Here is an 18868-nt window from a genome sequence, read left to right as displayed (position 1 = left end):
GATGGCCTTGTCGGCCCGGCCGGACCCTCCCTCAGCCTGTGACGCCTCAGAAGGAAAGCGGGCAAAGCCACCCGGAAGGGACGGGAGCCGTGTTGTTCGTCCGGCCAGAAGAATGAACAGAAGGACTGTTCGTTGGTTCGTGTTATTTGGCCAGAAAAGGAGAAGAAAGCGCTACAAATCGCGTGAGGCAAACCTATGTGGCATCCGTGCTCGTTAAGAAGGACTGGCGGGCAGCTGCGCGGCCCCCAAGCCTGCCTGAGCCCCGTCCTCTTTCCTGTCCGGGCTCACGGCGCCCGGCTCAGATCGGATTCCACACAGACCACTCAGCTCCTGCTTTATTTCCCTCTGAGTTTATCCGTTGTTTTCACCCAGATTATACCTGCTGGGCCCATACTACGTGCTGTGCACACACAGGGGCGAGGGGGTGGTCCCTGCAGCTGCGCAGGAGGGAGCAGACGGCGTCGTGTAGGCCCAGCGGCTGGGCAGAGACACGTTGCACCGCGTTGACTGCTCAGAGCAATTATTCCACCCAAGTCCGTACCCGGTCTTGGACGGTGGAGCCGGGAAGGTGTGAGGGACAACAGAGTGAGCCGCTCTTTGCACAGGCCTTAAAAGTTACCATGGGGCTCTCTGAACATCCCGGAGGCATCATAAACACCTGCCATCTTCTGTGGCCACAAATTCCTAAATCTACGTTAGTACCAAATCGTGCACCGTTCCCACGCCATCGTGTCTGCAGCCGTATCTTGGTGTTAACGCTGCTCTCTTCTGGCGATACAGCTTCCCGGCTATTCATTCATTCATTTCCACGTGTGTCCACTACCTCCAGATAGTATGCAAACCACCTTCGAACACACACCTGAGAACGACCCGTGGGTCCTACCGTGTCCATCACGGGCACCGCCCGGGAACTGGGGGTAACTACAGACAGTCGGGCCTCACTCCAGACACACTGCAGCCGTCTCTATTTAGTGAGATCCCCACCCAGGTTTGAGAAGTGCTGGGCCAGGGGACAGATCGCACACGCTAGTGCAAAGACGATTGGTGTCTGTGCCCCCACAGAACACCGGGGGAACAAGTGAGCCCCAGTTACGATGGACTCTCACACGGTCACCGTCTTAACTGAGCTCTACTAAAGCCTCGGAAGGACGTTGTGACTGTGGAGGTCTGCTGTCCGCACCGATGGAAGAGAAAAACTGAGGCTTTAGAAGTAAGCAGAGTGGTTTGCGCCAGTCCACTCAGCGAGTCGGTGGGACGACGCGGACTCAAACCCGGGTTTTTGTCTGAACCTGACATGTCGTGAACTGCCGTCTGGTGATCACGTCACAGCTGTGGCTGCCGTGGTTTACAGGAGGCTCTGTCCACGTGGCTAGGTGACCCCCCCCCCCCTTAATACCTGCACCTGTCTGACTCGTTGGGACCTCTGGGGACCTACCCCTAAGGCACCATCTCCAGTGTCAGGCCTGACCATCTGACCTCTCTCCGCTCATGTCCTCCCAGACCCTTCCAGCCCCCGGGAACGATTGGGGCGGGGGGCGTGCTAGGGCCACAGCAATGGGTGCGACTTCACGTCCCAGCAAAGGTGAGGCTCGGGAGGGCCGAAGAGACAGAGAAAGGGAGGAGGTGTTTCAAACAGGCTTTCGTCCTCTGCAGAAAATTCGACGTATGTGACCTTGCAAAGCCAGTCTGGGCGCTCTGGATCCCTTCTGCGCTGAGTTACCCCAGGGGAAGTGGTTCAGCTCTCTGCCTACTTGGTGAAGAAAAGAATGGTCAGCATAGTGACAGCGGGGCCCTAAGTAGACAGACTGTTTCTCAGGGAGAAGGTCCTATGGGAGACGAGAGAGAGAGAGAGAGAGAGAGAGAGAGACGCAGCTTGGCCCCAGAGTGGTGTCCCCTCCTGGATGGGCAGGAGCGACTCTGCAGCTCCAGAGCCCCGCCAGATCAGTGGCCAGAAAAGGGTGTTCACTCAAGGGAAACAGGAGCCTGCCACACCCCGAGGGGACCCGACACCGACTGCCCCCCGGGGAAGTCCGCTGCCCTAGGGAGTGAGCCTCTGTCTGTCGGCACAGCTGGTCTCTCGAGGGCTCGCATCTGCCACGATGTCTTAGTGCCGCTGAACAAAGGAAGAGCCATACAGAGAGAGTCCTAAGTGATAGTAAACGTGCCAGGGGACTGCCCACCCCCCCCCCCGTTCAGCTATTTAGCTGCGGGAAACCCACTAGTAGGTGAGGGTCTGTGGGACACGACCAAGTTTATTGGGTCCCTTACCGCACCCTAAGGGTGTGGGCTTTTGCATATATGTGCAAATGTTTTCTATAAAACTCATTTTTATGTGCAAGTTAAAATTTCTTTACACTGTGTCTCCATAAGGTCCCAAATTCATAACTGCACAATGTGATATAGCTCGTTGCCTCTTGCTAACTGGTCCACAAAACGTGATTCCGTGCACATGTGTCTTCTCCTGCTGGCTCCACAGCAGCCAAATACAGAGGCCATTTTAATCCTGCTTGATATCATCCTCAAAGAACAAAATGGTCACTCCTCCTGGTGGCAAACACCAGCCCAAAGGGAAAGCCAAACCACCACATATTTCCCTTGCACGACGGCCACAGCTGCAGCTGAATGACGGTCACTGCAAGCGGTCTTGTGCGGGGAAGGTGAGCGTGATGCGGGTGCGACCCGAGTCGGAATTCCTCCCACCGACCAAACGTCGCTTCCAAGAGTACGCTTCCCTCCATATTTTAAGCAATTAGACTTTTCTTTTAAAGTATTTATTTATTTATTTATTTATTTATTTACTTTGAAAGGGGGGGAGGCTGGTGGGCGGAGAGAATCCCAAGCAGGCTCCCAGCTGTCGGCACAGATCCCGATGCGGGGTCCGTCCTGTGAACTGAGAGCTGAAATCCTGGTTTCGGCTGAGCTGAAATCAAGAGCCAGACGCCCAACCGACTGAGCCACCCAGGTGCTCCAAGTAATTCGAATTTTTAAGAATGCACATGCACTGAGTAAAATGAGAGGCATCTGAGAAAGTATATACTGGCTTCTCGGAGGAAAAGAATCAGTATACTTGGGCGTCCCCAATGATCCAGTCACACAACTCGAACCTCTCATTAACATACAAAGTCAAGACAATATTAATGGCCAAAAGCATTGCTATGGTCTCACGATCATTCCTCTGGAATTAAACCTTTTGCTAAATGCCAGCTCTCCATCCAGAAATTGAAACCACATACAACGGGCTCAAGGACATAATTTCTATTTTCATAGCTGTTGATCATCTGCTACAGGTGAGACAATTCACTGGGCTAAAAGCTAGACGTCGTCCACATCAGTCTTCTTGACTTGGAAAAAACATTCTCAGAAGTCAGAAACTAGGTAGTTGTTACTGGGCAGCTCTCCATCCCACGGACAAACTGCCCAAATACATGCAACCCAAACCAAAATGGCACCCTGGTTGGGATGCTCCCATTTTCCAGGAAGGAGATGGGAAGATCCCAGATGTCTCACGTTCCTGGTTTGCCCAAGGACTGAGCCGTGGAAGCTTCAAAATGGCCCTTGGCATTTCACATGGACCCGTGCGCCCTTTCTGTTCCCCAGGGGCACAAACACAGCTGTGGGTGCGGTGCCCTCTGGTGGGAGGGATGTGCAATTGCAGGGTGGCGGTTGAAGCCACCCCTGCTGCTCTGGAAAGAGCCTCCTGGTCAAGCTACCTGACGTTGGGCAGGCCAAGCCCCAGGATGCGGGTATAGTTAGAACTGTGGTGATTAAACACCAGCACAGTGTAAGATTCCTCCACCCTTCCCTGGCAATTCCCCATTAGCGTCTCAAAATCTCATGAGGAAGGGTCAGAAAGTAGCAGACGCAGATAAATTAAAAAGGTAGAATGGGGTTCCTGGGGGGCTCAGTCAGTTAAGCGTCCGACTTCAGCTCAGGTCATGATCTCACGGTTCACGGGTTTGAGCCCCATATCGGGCTCTGTGTTGACAGCTCAGAGCCTGGAGCTGCTTCGGATTCTGTGTCTCCCTCTCTCTCTGCCCCTCCCCCATTCATGCTCTGTCTCTCTCTCAAAAATAAATAAACATTTAAAAAAATTTTTTAATAAATAAATAAATAAGAGATCCTTCAGCAAAATTAAATATCCCAAAATGACTCACGGGCCGACTCCGGGCTCGAGCACAACACCATCACTCCAGCAAGGAGGCCGTGAGCTGCATCGGGCCTCCCAGGCTGAGACGGCATCACCTGCACCAAACCGAAGAAAGAACAGGTGTCCTGCCTCGGAGAGGGGGCTGCCCCCAGGGGTCACAGGCAGGCAGAATATCCCACAAGGGGGCTGGGCTGGCCAGTGCTCCCAGGCCACGGTGCCCATTTATCATTTCCCGCACGTGGGTGACGGGGGCTCTTGACCCAGCGTGAGGAGGTAGGGTCTCATTCCATGGCAGGCTTCTCACGCAGCCACGTTCACCATAATCAGGAAACATTCCCGAGCCGAGGTCTGCGGTCAGTGGACTGCTTCCACTGAGGCAGGTCAGTCCCACCTGTGCCACGTGGGTAGCAGTGAAGATGGGCACGTCCCAAAGGGGAGTCCTCGTGTGGTTAGGGAGGAGAGGACAGGAAGGCATGCCGGGCAGGCAGCCGGGGGCCCTGTGCGCGGACTGGTGTTATTTTGTCCAAAAAGAAAAATAAGGGACCACCCGGGTGGCTCAGTCGGTTAAGTGTCCGACTTCGGCTCAGGTCATGATCTCACGGTTTGTGAGTTCGAACCCCGTGTTGGTCCCTGTGTTGACGGCTCAGACCCAGGAGCCTGCTTCAGATTCTGCGTCTCCCTCTCTTTCTGCCCATCTCCCTCTCATGCTCTCTCTCTCAAGAATAAATAAATATTAAAAAAAAAATTAAAGAATAAGGTAAAATACCCAGGCAAGATTAGTGGCAGGTATATTTTTAAGGAGACTGTTATATTTTCTGCAGCTTCAAAATCATGCCCAACCACAGCACAGATCCTCAGAGCCTGTAGCCCTAAAATGAGTTCCAGAGTGCCCCTAGTGTTTGAGTCATGAGAAAACAATATTCCAGAAGGAGGCAGGGCAGTGGCTGCCTAGCCGACTATGTCGCACTTCACGCTGAGGCCACCACGTGCTGGCGGTAAACGTCAGAGGTATGAGAGGACCAGGCGGCAGGTGCATGGCAGGAGAGGCACATCATGATGAAAACACCAGAGACTGGGATGATGAAACGGGCTGACTGCCTTTCCTCAGAAGCAGGAACCACCCAGGAAACCTCATGCCTGGTCGACACGGGGGCCACGCCAGGTGAATGAAACAGAATCAGATCAAGCCCTGGTTAAGACAGAATAAATAGCCTAAAAGAAGTCAGGCATCCGCACAGACAAGAGAAAGAAATGATATATAAAAACTAGAAAGAAGCGAGGAAGGTTGTTTGCAGATGACGGGACGAGATTGGTCTGAAACCCTGTTCTAGCGGAAGATGCAGGAAAGGGGCTCCACGCGAAGGAGCACATGCGGGCCTGCCAGGCCCGTGAGGGGCCCCGGGTCTTCCGGAGCCAGTGATGGGAGCCCCGTGGGCGGGCGCCCAGCAGGTGCCGGTGAGCAGCGAGACCAGAGAGGTCCGGGCGGCAGGAAGAGGGGCGCTGGGCCCTTGTAGACGGCTTAAGCAGGAGCGCAGCGTGAGCTGACAGCTATTTCACAGATCCCGAAGACAGAAAGGCGTCCGCACTGGATCTGATTCTCAAGCTCCTTTGTGAGACAGTGAGACGCAGTGTGTAAACTTTGCACAGAGGGGACACCTGCTGTGTGGAACCGGGCCGGGGAGGTGCGGGCAGGATGGGGTAACCGTGGAGGTCGGGGTGGGGGGGGCGCACGGGCCTCCGACCCCGCTTCCTGCTCTGGGGCTGCTGTGGGTCGACCCCCGGCCCTGTCCTGCAGGGAGCCCGCTCAGCGTACCAGCAACCTCGAGTCCCTGAATGGGCCGCAAAGCCCGGTACTCGCTCTCGGGGCACAAAGTCAGCTTCCTGGCCCCCCGGCCCTCCCCCGCTCATCCCGTTCTTGCCACGTGACCCCAGCCTGGTTCTTATCTGCCCCGTCCCTGCCCACACCTGTCACGGCCGTGTCTGCAGATGTCTGGCTACCACACCTGCCTCCCTTTTCATTTCAGTGAATTGAGACACTAAGTGCCCCCCCAGGAACTCCCCCCAGGCCTCCAGTGACCTTTCCAGAAAAAAGTGGCCCCTTCAGTGGGAAGCCTTAACTGCTTCCCTGCCCGGATTCCAGGAGGTTCCCTGCTCAGGTTTCAGGAGCTGCCTGCCTTGCCTCCCCACCGCCACCCGCCCCCCCCCGGGGCCATTCTGTCAGCCCAGGCATTTAATTAACTAATTACAACCTGCTCACATGAGTCCCCAGAACATGGTGTTCAGAGTGCAATTTTTTCCTTCCAATGCATTTATTATGAGCCCAGAATACATCTGATAGGCTCTCCCCGAGGGGATGCAGTGATAATTGGTCCCCCCATCTGCCGAGTGGCTCTGAACCGTCGGTCGCGCACGCTGCGTCTGGGGCGCACAAGAGGGAGGGCAGGGGGGCGTCTGGGACGTGGCTGGCACTCAGTCGCGTGAGCGGCCACAGGGGACCCACCCAGGCTGTGACTGCGGGGTGGGGCAGACAAGCTCCTGTGACCTGGCTACGCTGTCTCTCCCGCCCAAGAGCAAGCCTGCAGGCCGCTGAGGGGTGGAGAGTCGGGCCCCAGCCCGAGACCGGTTCCTAATCTCGCAGCAAACAAAAACTGCCTTGGGTTGTGGGTCCCAGATCCGCTGGCCCGGAAAGCCCCCCGGTTTTGCCGGGGTCCCAGGGCAGCGCCCCTCCTCCTGGGTGGGGTGGAAAGCTGGGGGGAGCCGCACTGCCCCCCTGCATCTCTGGGTCCTGGGCTTCGAGATGACCCAGCAAGTGTGCGGGGGGGGGGGGGGGGGGCGGCGGTTTCTCAGCACAGCGACGCCAAGGAGGGGCTCCAGGGCCTGGCCTGGAGGGGCCATGAGCCAGGGAGACTCGAGTCAGCATCCCCTTGCTGTTGGGACGAACGACTGTCCCGCAGCCCCTCCCATCCGGCCTCACTGGGCTGACCTCAGGTGCCAGCAGCTCCGGGCCCCTCGGGAAACTCAGGACAGGACCTCTCTCAGTTCATCTTCCGGCTTCTGGAGGCTGCCCGTGGCCCTTGGCTTGGGCCCTTCCCCACCTCCAAAGCCGGCGAAGCCCTTCCCACGCCCCACCCCTCGGACCACCCCTTCTGCCCCCACATCCACCTGTGAGGACCCTGGCGATGGCATCGGACCCAGCCGGCTGTTCCAGGATAATCTCCCTGTTTTAAGGCCAGCTGCTTGGCAACATGAATTCCATCTGCCTCAATTCTCCTCTGTTATGTAAACTAACGTATCTGCAGGATTGGGGATCAAAACATGAACATCTCTGGGGAGCACGTCTTCTCCCACCACACACCCTAAGAAAATTTTAAGGTGGAAGCTTTTAAAATTGCAAAGGAAAAACTCTATCAGCGCCTGGCAAGAACGATGGAATTTCTCTCTCCGGCTGGTCCGAGAAATCTGTGCCTCTCCCGTCGTAGTACGTGATCCACATAGGTCCACTGTGCTGGGAAGTAGAATTTGCCAAGGAAGCCACCTGGACTGGAGTCCATGCTTTGGAAGATTTTTAACTGAAAAAACTAGTTTCTTTAATAAATGCAGACTATTCCGTTTATTTCTTCTTGAGTGTGTTTTAATAGTTTGTGGCTTTCAAAAAAATTTTTAAGTTTATTTATTTATTGAGAGAGAGTATGTGCACACACGAGTGGGGGAGGGGCAGAGAGAGAGAAGAGAGAGAATCCCAAGCAGGTTTCACGCTGTCAGAGCAGAGCCCAGCTCAGGGCTCGATCCCACAACCCTGGGATCATGACCTGAAGTGAAACCAACAGTCCGATGCTTAACCAACTGAGCTACTCAGGCGCCCTTTGAATTCATTCCTTTCCTCTATTGTTTGCCTGTTTCCGATTTTCACATAGTTCAAAATATATCCTAAGTTCCTCGCATGTCTTCTTTGCCTTATGGCTTATTTAAGTGTGTCACATAATTTTCAAGTAGTTGGAGGGTCTCTGAATATCTTTTTGCTATCAATTTCCACATCAATTTTATTGTGGTCAGAAAACATGTTTTGTATGATTTCAGTTCCTTTAACTTTATCATAGCTTTTTGTAGCCCAGGAGGGTTTATTGGGTGGATTTCGTGTCCAGCCGAGAATACATGTGTGTCCCTGTCACAGAGGCTGCGGGGGGTGCTGTGCTAGTCTCGGCCCTCGCCCTGGTGGGTCTTCCACCCGCTGGTGCCGCCGATTACCGATAAAGGGGTATTGAAGTCTGCGACTACAGTCATTGATTCCTTATTGCTTTTTTCAGATATATCAGTTTGTATTTCGTGTATTTTGAAGTTCTTCTATTAAGTGGGTGCTCACTTAGGATTGTAAATTGGTAAATTGACCATTTATCGTTACGTCGTCTCCCTCCTCCTCGCTCTGAAGTCTCCTTGTCTGATATCGATGTAGTGCCTGCAACGTTTCTTTATGGTCGTTTGCGTGGTACAGGAGGCTCCTGTAAACAGCACAGCTGGCTTTTTTTTCAAAATCCAATCTGATAATCTCTCTTTTTTAATGTTTGTTTATTTTTGACACAGAGAGAGAGAGAGAGAGAGAGAGACGGAGTGTGAGTGGGGGAGGGGCAGAGAGAGAGGGAGACACAGAATCCGAAGCAGCCCCAGGCTCCGAGCTGTCAGCACAGAGCCGGACGCGGGGTCGAACCCGCGAACCATGAGATCATGACCTGAGCCGAAGTCAACGCTCAACCAACTGAGCCACCCAGGCGCCCCAGATAATCTCTCTTTTTTAATTAATATGTTTAAGCCATTTGTATTTAATTCAGTTACTAACATGTTTGGATATAAGCTTACTATTTTATTGTTTTGTTTGTCCCCTATATTTTTCATTGTTTTCTTTCTCCCTTTCTGTCTTTCTTAGAATTCTTAGAATATTTTTTGCTATTCCATGTTAACGTCTCTGTTGGGTCTGGTCTACATCACTCTGTACAGCTGTGTGACTACGTAGTTGCTGGAGTTAATAAATCAATTTCGAAGTTCAACTTTTCACTGTCGACGTAGAGTTGAAGTTCTTCTGCAGAACCAAGAGGCTGGGCTCAGGGGGTCTATGCTCAAGGGGCCACAATCTGGGAGGCCTCATGCGTGGATCATGCTCTTCGATTACTGTCTTGAAATCGTTCACGACTGTGGACGGGGGCCTCACCTTTTCATCTTGCTCTGTGTCCCACAGTTAGTGTAACCAGTACGGAGTGTGATGAGAGGTCCAGACATTTTGGTTCTCTTCTTACAGATCTACATAAAACATGTAATACGTAGTTTTCGAGTTGAGGGGTGATGGGTTTTTTTAAGTCTTTTTTTTTTTTAAGTTTATTTATTTATTTATTTTGAGAGAGAGGGAGTGGGGAGGGGCAGAGAGAAAAAGGGAGAGAGAGAATCCCAAGCAGGCTCCACACTGTCACCGCAGAGGGCAACTAGGGGCTTGAACCGTGAGATCATGACCTGAGCCAAAGTCAAGAGTCAGACCTCAACCCACTGGGCCATCTCGGTGCCCCAGTACGTAGTTTTTAATATAACACGCTGTCTATTAAGTTAATCTAGGGGCAAAAAGAAACAACGCGTCTGGGACTGGTTTGCTGTAAACACATGCTGCTCCGTATATTTGTTTCTGACCCTTGGGGTCCTGCCCTCGATCTGCCCTCAGAAGCCAAGGCTTGTGTAGCTCCCTGTCCCCTTAAGTGGACGACACACAGCCTTGCCTTTGAGGAGCACACAGGCTAATAAGAAAAACAGTCTAAAGAGGAAACGAGTGCAGGCCATGGAGGAAAACTGACGTGCACAAATCACAGTATTTACGGGGTGCTGTCCTGGGACTTAGGAGACCCTGGAAATGTCTAGATTTTGCATAGTCAGGTTTGGTGTCACCAGCGAGATCAAGGTCAGGACCTGTGACCCACCCTGTGGCCTCCTGGCATTTCCACCAAATGTGTTTAAACTCCAGGGATCTTGCAAGAAAACCCACAGCACATAAAAGAAAATGTTGACGTTTTTATGTGTATTTACTTTGTATCTTATCCCACGTAAAATTCTACATTTTTCTATATAATGTAGATATATTAGAACATTGCTTATGGATGTGATTTATAAATAAATAGGCATAGGTTAGCCATGCTCAGTCAGAGCACTAACTCTGGGCGCAATCGAAGGCGGGGGCAGACAGTGCCTCCGAGCAAGTCCCAGAGACACGAGACTGGGGTGGGCTAGAGTCTCTCAGCACATCCTTAACAAACATGAAAGATGCATGGCCAGGAGCATCCGGGGGCTCAGTCAGTGGAGCATCCGACTCTTGATTTCAGCTCAGGTCATGATCTCAGGGTCATGGGATCAAGTCCCCTGTTGGGCTCCGTGCTGACAGCCTGCTTGGGATTCCTTCTCTCTCTCTCTCTCTCTCTCTCTCTCTCTCTCTCTCTCTCTCTCATTCTCTCCCTCTGCCCCTCCCCTGCTAGCGCTCTCTCTCTCTCTCAAAATAAATAAATAAAACTTTTTAAAAAGATGCATAGTTAATAAATAGGTATATTTCTTTTTAAAAAGATCCCACAAGACCATACCCATATAGAGCACAGATGCCCACAGGCACACAAGGAGGCAGAGATCACAGCTTGGCCGGGATGAAGGAAGGTGCTTCTATACCGGAGGGGGAAGCACTGTCCTGGCTGGAGTCGACTGGCCCTCTGAGCTGGGGTGGCGGAGGGATCCCTGGGACTTCATGACCTTGATGGTAGCAGCTGGTAGGTTCCCTGAGTTGTTTGGGGGAGGGGCAGAGTGGGGGGGTGGAGGGAGGGGGTTATACCTGTTCTAACCGGCCTTTCCGGTAGTGCTGTGGGCCCCTGGGGAGGCTCAGCCCAGCAGGGGAGGTGGGGGGGGGGAGGGGGTGAGGGGAGGGGGGAGACCCCTAGCAGTGCTGAAACCAGCTGAGCCCAGCAGCCCAGCAAGCATACCAGTGTGTGCTCAGACACCAGCAGAGCAGGTATATCAAAAAACCAATATCATAAAAAGATGAAGAAAAGTTCGGCTTGGACAAACTTACCAAGAATTTTGTCATCAGAAGACCTAGGAGGATTTTTTTTAACTTTTTTCATAGTTAAAGGTATGTCTTGTTCCAAAACAGTTTGCACTTGAATTACATGTGGGAGAGAACCATGGGGGCTGTGAATGGGGGACCTAACTGCTCACCCCCGCCCCCCTGCAGGCGAGGCCTGCAGGCGAGGTCACTGACCTGCGCCCCTTGTGCGGGCCCCTTCGAGACAGGCTCCCCTCCTGTCCCACTGGATTCTCTCCCTGCGAGGGGCTTCCTCGAGGTCGAGGTCGTTGCCCCCACCAGGCATCTTGGCCGGTTCTGGCAGGGAGGCTTCAGCCAGCGGCCAGGGAGTCCCACCGCCTGCTGCCTGCCCCCCACCCCCACCCCGTGCTCCTGTGTAACCAGCCCCACCAACAGGGTTTAACCCTTGGTCCTAGTCTCCCCGATCCCCAGGCAGATTCCACCAGCTCCAGGGTGCACCCGGGATCTGCCTGGGCCACAGGGTCAATCAATCCATCGATCAAGCACGCCCACCTTTGTTAGCAGAGCCTTGTCCCCCCTTTCGCCCCCCTGCACTGCACCCCACCCCCACCCCCCTTGCCGAGCCCCCCAGGGCCTGGAAGGCGGGACTAACTGGGCCACTCCCAGGGGCACCTGGTCCCCCGAAGGCAGCCTCCCTGCCCCCACCCACCTGCAGCAGGCCCTGCCGGCATTGCCTCCCTTCCTGTCTCCTCTCTCTGAGGGCCACCCGCCCCCACCTCAGGCTCCCCTCCCCTTGTGCTCACAGCACTTACAGGGGCTGAGGTTGCCCTTTACCGTCTGGGAGGCCCGAGGGAGCAGAGCCCCTTGCCACCTGTCCCCAGACTTATTCCAAGAGCCACCAACAGTGTCTGGTGCACAGTGAATGCTGAATTCATAAAGAGGACAGAGGGAGGCAGGTAAGGGCAGTTGCAAATTTGGGCCAATGACCCTAATCCGGCCTGTAGATGTGTTTTATTTGGTCTCCGTTTCTCTTAAAAAAAAAAAAAAGAAAAAAACATGTTTATGTTAAAATCAGGAGATTTCACACTGAAACCCAGATTTCCAGATCCTTGAGGAAAGTCTGCTGGCGGCCTGGCCTGCTCCCCCAGCCTGGCGGTAGCTCCCTGCACCGCTCTGGGTGGCCCTCTCCTGCCCACGCAAGTCCCTGCCCACGTCTGATGTGGGATGGGATGTGCGGAGGCCACGGGAGGCCCGACGGAACCGGTAGAGGCCGCCCCCCCATCTTTTCTAAGAGCGAAGGCCCTGAGGAAACGCTGGGCACCTGTCTGCCCGGCTCAGGCCGCTCTCTGCCCTCGCTGGACCTCAGCCCTGCTTCCAGAGCCTCACGGCCGGGCACGCACCTTCCCCTGCACTGTTCAGACGGGGTGGAGACGGAGCCTGGGTCTCAGCCTGGATCTGAAACTTTCTCCAGCTGCGTACTTTCCACCTGGGCCCCAGCGCAGGGCCCCCATCGGGGGCCACCCCCCCCCCCCCCCACACACACACACGTCCCACAAGCAGGTGGACGATTCACCTGACTGTGTGTGTTAACTGAACCTTGGAGGCTGACCTGGGCGGCTCCTGGGACCGGGTGGGTACAGCCTGGCAAGTGCCAGGATCCAGGGCCACGCTCCAGGCGCCCCGCAGCGGCCCCCAGGCACACACGCTGAGCCCTCAGCCCACATGGCCTCCAGCGCCCCCCACCCCCCGCTCCCCCCACTGACCAGCCCCTCCTGTCCGGCGCAGACCCCGATGTGCTCCCTCGAGACGCTTCCTCTCAGGGCAAGTCTTTCCTGCGTTTTGAAGTCGCATGTGAGGGGACTGGTCTGCAGACGGGGGGCCTTGCCGAGCAGCCCCAGGTGAGCAGTCTTCTCCCAAGGGGAACCCGTTTGAATTCAGACCGGACCAACAGCTCTCACCTCAGTTCCTGGTGAGACACGGTTGAGGGTCCTTCTTGGGGGGCACCCGTCACTTGGGGGTTACGGGCTGGCCCTTACGCATGCTGATGCCTACTGGAAAAAGCAGTAGATTTTTTACCAAAGGGGACCCCCGGTGGCTACAAGACCCCAGATCCAATGGGCAGAGTGCCCGCACCCCAGCTGGGAGAGACGGCCCCTCTCCCCATCGGCAGGCGCCGGTCCTGGAGCTCGGCCTGGGCACACGGCTTTCACAGAACTCACGGGCAGAAACCAGGGGAAACGCCGCGTCGTCTGCCCCCTCTGCCGCTCTCCCTGTGTGTTACCGGCCACCATCCACCTGCTGCCGGGCTCCACGAAAAACGGTTTCAGGATTCCAAGGTGTCATTGAGGGTGACACTCTTCATACTTGTCATTCAGGCTGCATTAGGCAAAGATAAATACAGGAAAAAGACAACTCAGAAGGCGGCAACGTCTCAAAGAAGGTGCGTTCACACAGGATCCAGGAGACACCTCTGCGACACACAGCGGCTGCAGGGGCCGTGGCCGGAGGGAGGCAGGAGGCAGTGGGAGCGGCCGGGAGCAGGGCCTGAACTCAATGCCGCGGCGCCGCCACCTTCTCGTGACGGGGGCGTCGCTCACGAGGGGCCGGCCGCTCCTGCTTCGACGGCCACAAGTGACATCAGTAGGCGACGGGAACAGGAACATCACAGATCGGGCACTAAAGACGCCAGGACCAGTGTCCCTCCTTCTACCACGGACCCATCAAGACAAGTGAGCGTCTGTGTCCTTAGAGGCTCTGACCCGAAGCCCCCGGAGCCTCGTGGCTGGATATAAGTCCTTGTCCCCAGCACCTCCCCGGTCACACGGGAACGCAGCGTGGGAGGGCCTCGGAGCCCCACGGCCCAACCCTAGGGCCCTGGCCAGCCGGCCAGGACAGGGCAGAGGGAAGCAGAGCCGTTCACCCTGCTTCTGAGCAAACCCTACCTTGTTTTCTCATGTTTCTGGCAAAACAACAATGATAAATTTGTTTCATTCCAAAAACTTTCCATTTTCCTTAGGTGTTTACACAGAGCTGTTGTTGATACAAAATGTAGGTTGCTGGCTTCTGAGACCAGCTTTGAACCCAAGATATCGGATCAAGTTTCTGAGAAAGTAAGTTTTCAATTTAGTGATAATCAATAAATTCAAGGAGAAACAAGTTATAATAATTTCAGCCTAAGAGTAGTTATTTGGGGATTTGCAAAACACCTTTCTTCCAAAAAGCTTAAAACATTTTAAGCCTGTTAACTCTGTGGTCATAATGGACAAACCAAGAGGTAACTTTTGTCTCCTTCCGGGTGAAAACGGAAGCTCTGTGGTGAGGGAAGAGCACGCGGCCACGGCTCAAACCACGGCTCAGACCGTGGCTCGGACCACAGCTCGAACCACCCACTTCCCACTGAGGTGAGGACAGAAATTCCAGTAAATGGGATCTTTCCCGTTGATGCTCCCTTTCCTGGGCTCCACGGCGGACCTGCCCTCACCATTTAATTCTTGCAGCAGAAACAGGGCCGAACAGAGGCAGCCACGTCCTCTCAAACAGGTGCAGGTTCAAGGAAAAGCCTGCATCTTCAACTAAGAACCTGCGTGCCAGCCCGCTCACCCAGTGAATAAACAACACATGATGTCTGGGCACTGAGAGGCCAGCGGAAAATTAGTTCGTGGATTCTCCGTGGAAAACTGGCTGTGATTTACAGCGTGTCCAAACCTCTCACTGATGCTTTTGTACAAAACACTTGCCCCACACCCTCAGACATTCTTCAGTTGCTAGGATCTTACTGGGATGCCTGGGGGGCTCAGTCGGTTAAGCATCCGACTTCGGCTCATGATCTCGCGATCGATGAGTTCGAGCCCCACTTCGGGCTCTGTGCTGACAGCTCGGAGCCTGGAGCCTGTTTCAGATTCTGTGTCTCCCTCTCTCTGACCCTCCCCCATTCATGCTCTGTCTCAAAAATAAATAAACGTTAAAAAAAGGGGGGGGGGGTGCCCGGAGGGCTCAGTTGGTTGAGCGTCCGACTGCGGCTCAGGTCATGATCTGGCGGCTTGTGAGTTCGAGCCCCGCGTCGGGCTCTGTGCTGACAGCCCAGAGCCCAGAGCCTGCTTCGGATGCTGTGTCTCCTTCTCTCTCTGGCCCTCTCCCGCTCACACTCTCAAAAATAAGTAAACATTAAAAAAAAGAAAAAGCTATAGGATCTTACCATTTGATTATGTCCCCGAAGGCAATGTGCCCTTTCATGTGACTCATGTTCCTTACGAGGAGTCACACAAATGGCCCACTTGAGGTAGCAACTTCCAGCAGCAGGTGCAGAAAAGGCTCTGCAGCCTGTGGTAGATCTGCTTGGCTGCCCGTGCGTGAACGTACTTCCAACCCGACACACAGCGGCCAGCGGCTCCCACAGTTCTAGGTCTTGCAGAACTCACAACAGCTTATTTGATCTCAGTAGTTTCTGCTGATGCACAATTCAGATTCCTCCAAGGAGGAAACTCAGCGTTTAAAGTCCCTCCCCTGGAGAAACAAAGTCTAAAAACGCCCACACGTTTGTAGTGCGTAGTGTGCCAGCCGCTGAGGAAGAGGGTGAGGGACACGTGTGTGCACACACGCTCGCATTCTCCAGCTCGGTGGGGGGAGGGGTGCTCTGCGGCTGGCACAGCCAGGTTCTGGAAACCACCCCACATTCCTGACAGGCCCGGAGCTGCCTGTGGAGCCTGCCAGGACACGGAGCCCCTAACGACCATTTTCAAGACCTAAATCCCCAAATAAAGCTCATGTTGGAGAACAGGACTCCGTGTTTAATTCACGCATGATGCCGACAAAGTCAAAGTCACAGCCTTGCTCTGTTCTGCAGGTGCAATCTGTAATTCTGTCCCGGATAATCGCCTTACAAATGCACGTCCCTGGGGACAAGTCTGTCTGAGGGAAATCACTTAATTGGAGAGATGCACGCTCTTCCCAATTAGCGACAAAAATTAAAATTCACGCCCAATCCTCATGTTTAGCCATAATTGTGGTCAGTGACATCATCACCAGACGGTCAGCAGACGGTATCTGTGAGCCTTCGTCCGCCCGTGTCCCGCACCACCGCACGCCCAGGCTGGCTCCGGGGAAGGGCCTGAGCAGGCTCGGCTCACGGGGAGGAGACAGAGGCCCAGGACCGAAGCCTGGGGAGCACCGGCGGGGATGAGCCACGGGGCCCGGATTCAGAATGTGGTGTCCAAGCCCCAGAGCTGGGACGCCCAGAATGGAGGCCGAGCTCTGTAATCAGGGAGTTGCCTCCAGGCCGGCAGGCAGAGCACTGGCCTCCCCAGCGCCTCAGGGCGCACCTGTGCAGGGGTGAGGTTGGCGGGCAGGAGGAGGGGGAGAAGGCAGGGGAGGCAGGCCGGTAGGGTGCGGGGTCCGCCGGCAGTGGTGAGGGGAGACGCGGGCGGCACGTGGGACAGGAAGCTCACCCGTGACGCTGGCACCCGGGGCAGGAGGCGTGCCCCTCAAACCTAGGCTTGGAGGTGAAGGAAGGCTGTGGGGACCGCCGTGGCCTCCTGCGTCCACGGGGACCATCGCCTGGAGAGGGCTCCGCAGACGGTGCGGGCAGGACGCGGGGCGAGGCGGGCTGCTTCGGAGAGAGTGCTGGACGCAGCCACGCCTGGTCCCTCAGACCCGTCCCACCTGGAACGCCGCCTCTCCGACGGCAAGCCGGCCACCCTCAGCGGCCTCGGGAGCAGCCCCGGAGGCCCCACTGCACAGAGAAGGGGGTGGAGGCCCCGGGGGCAGAGCGATCTGCCACAGGTCGCGTGGGCTTGGGAAACCAGCTCCAGTCCCCGCAGTGGGCTTCCCTTCCTTCCCACCACCCGGCTAAGCAGAGAGCAGGGTGGCTGTGGACGCGGGAGGCCAGCGGGGACACCAGACGGCATCTAGGCTGCGAGGGTCTTTGTGCTCAACCCCCCTCGCTCCCACGGGGATGCCAGAACCGGGTGCCCACCCGGGCTGAGCCCGAGTTTTCACTTATTTCCCTCTTGACAAACCCCATTGTCCAGCTAAATCAGCTGGCAAAGCCCTGGGAGAACGCCCCCAAGGCCGTCAAAGGACCCGGGTCCAGAGGCACAAAGCCCACCCTCAGCCCCCAGCCGCATGCCAGGGGCAGCCCAAGACAATGCTACCCACCGTCCCCAGACCCCAACCGCAGGCCTCTGCTGCTAGATTAAGACACTAATCCACACTTCATCTCCGGTCCTTTGAGGCCGTTTTTAAAGGTAATTCAGTGCTACCATCTGGGGACTTGAGACAAAACCTTGGGCAAGAGTGACCTTTGATTGCCTTGGAGGCGCTAACGAAGGCTTCCACAGGTGAAGCCTTTCTGTTCCCTCCCTGACGATGCTGATTGATAACACGGAGCTAATCTCTCGCCTTTGTTCCCAGGGGGCAAAGGTTCGAGCGCGCCTTTCAGTCCAGGCCTTTCAACTATCCAGCGAGTAAATCATAACAGGACCGGAGGCCCCGGGATTAATTCCCTGCGGGAAATGCTCTCCTGGGTCCCTAATGAGCACGGCCTCTCCGGGACAGAAGGGGCTTCTCCCTTCCCTTGGAAACGGGAGAGATCCCGCACCTCGTGGCCAGTGTGCCATGAACGAGAAGGGCAGAATCAGAGGGTTTAACCACGTGCAGTGTTCACGCAGCTGATGTAGACGGGCGTCAGCGACAGGAAGAGGGAGATGGCCCGGCGTGCCTGACCGGCCGCTCCGCTCCTGACAAACCCCCGCTCAGGTGCCGCGTTTTCCCGGGAGCCCCTGACTCGGCGACACCTTGTGTCCAGGGGTGTCTCCGCACCCGTTCCAGCCGTGTGTCTTCACAGGGCTTCACGCCCTAGACCAGCACCCCCAACAGAGACACAGCGAGAGCCACGGCAATGGTCTCTTTTCACATATGTCTTCAGAATCTGGGGTGCGTTTTATGCATACAGCACATCTCGGTTCAGAGGAGCCTTGCGTGGCAGTGGCCACCGAATCGGCGAGCCTGGTGCTCTCCGGCACCGTGGCTGGGCTCCTGACCACAGCCCAGCGCTCACAGGACCCATGTGTGCGAGACGGGCACTCACACCGCAAAGAGCAATCTTTCAGAGCTTACAGGCATTTGAAGAGTGACCTCAGATACGTAATGTGCAAGTCACAGGAATGAATGTGTAATGGTAGAATGTTGTCAGTGGATGAGGATATCAGAAGGAAAGGGAGTGATTTTCAGAATCCCTGTAACCCGCCACGTGGCTGCCTTCACAGGATGGCATGTATTTAGGTTCAGCCCGCCATTCCAATGCGGGGGACGTTCCCAGACACCAGCCGGGTGGGGGTGTCCGTCTAGTCAACTCAGTTCCGACACCATGTCCCTGGAGATAGACTCAGACCCCACAGGTCAGGGGCTCAGTCCCGGAAGACCGTCCCCCACTTCGGATGCCAGTCTCCGGTCCAGACTGTCACCTGTGCTCCTGACCCCACCAGCTGTAGATCAGAAGTGCCCAAGACCTTCTTGGGTTCAATTAATTTGCTCGAGCGGCTCACGGAACTCAGAGGAGCTGCGGTTTATTATGAAAGAACGGGACTCAGGAACGGCCAGATGGGAGAGGCAGGCGCAGGGCAGGTGTGGGGACGGGGTGGCGACCTTCCACGCCCTCTCCACGTGCGTCA

General features: G+C 55.4%; 1 long non-coding RNA gene across 1 annotated transcript; it reads right to left on the bottom strand.

The window, feature by feature from the left end:
• Positions 1 to 8937: 8937 nt before the first annotated feature.
• LOC132667871 (uncharacterized) lies at positions 8938 to 15802 on the bottom strand. The gene is made up of 3 exons (XR_009605422.3): positions 15397 to 15802; positions 12965 to 13577; positions 8938 to 9436 (listed from the first exon to the last, which is right to left on the bottom strand). It is a non-coding gene; the product is annotated as an uncharacterized LOC132667871 (long non-coding RNA).
• Positions 15803 to 18868: the final 3066 nt, after the last annotated feature.

Source organism: Panthera onca, chromosome B2, assembly GCF_046562875.1.
Source record: "Panthera onca isolate mPanOnc1 chromosome B2, mPanOnc1 haplotype 2, whole genome shotgun sequence".
In the NCBI taxonomy this organism is placed as follows: Eukaryota; Metazoa; Chordata; class Mammalia; order Carnivora; family Felidae; genus Panthera; species Panthera onca.
This window is presented reverse-complemented; position numbering and strand designations above follow the sequence as displayed.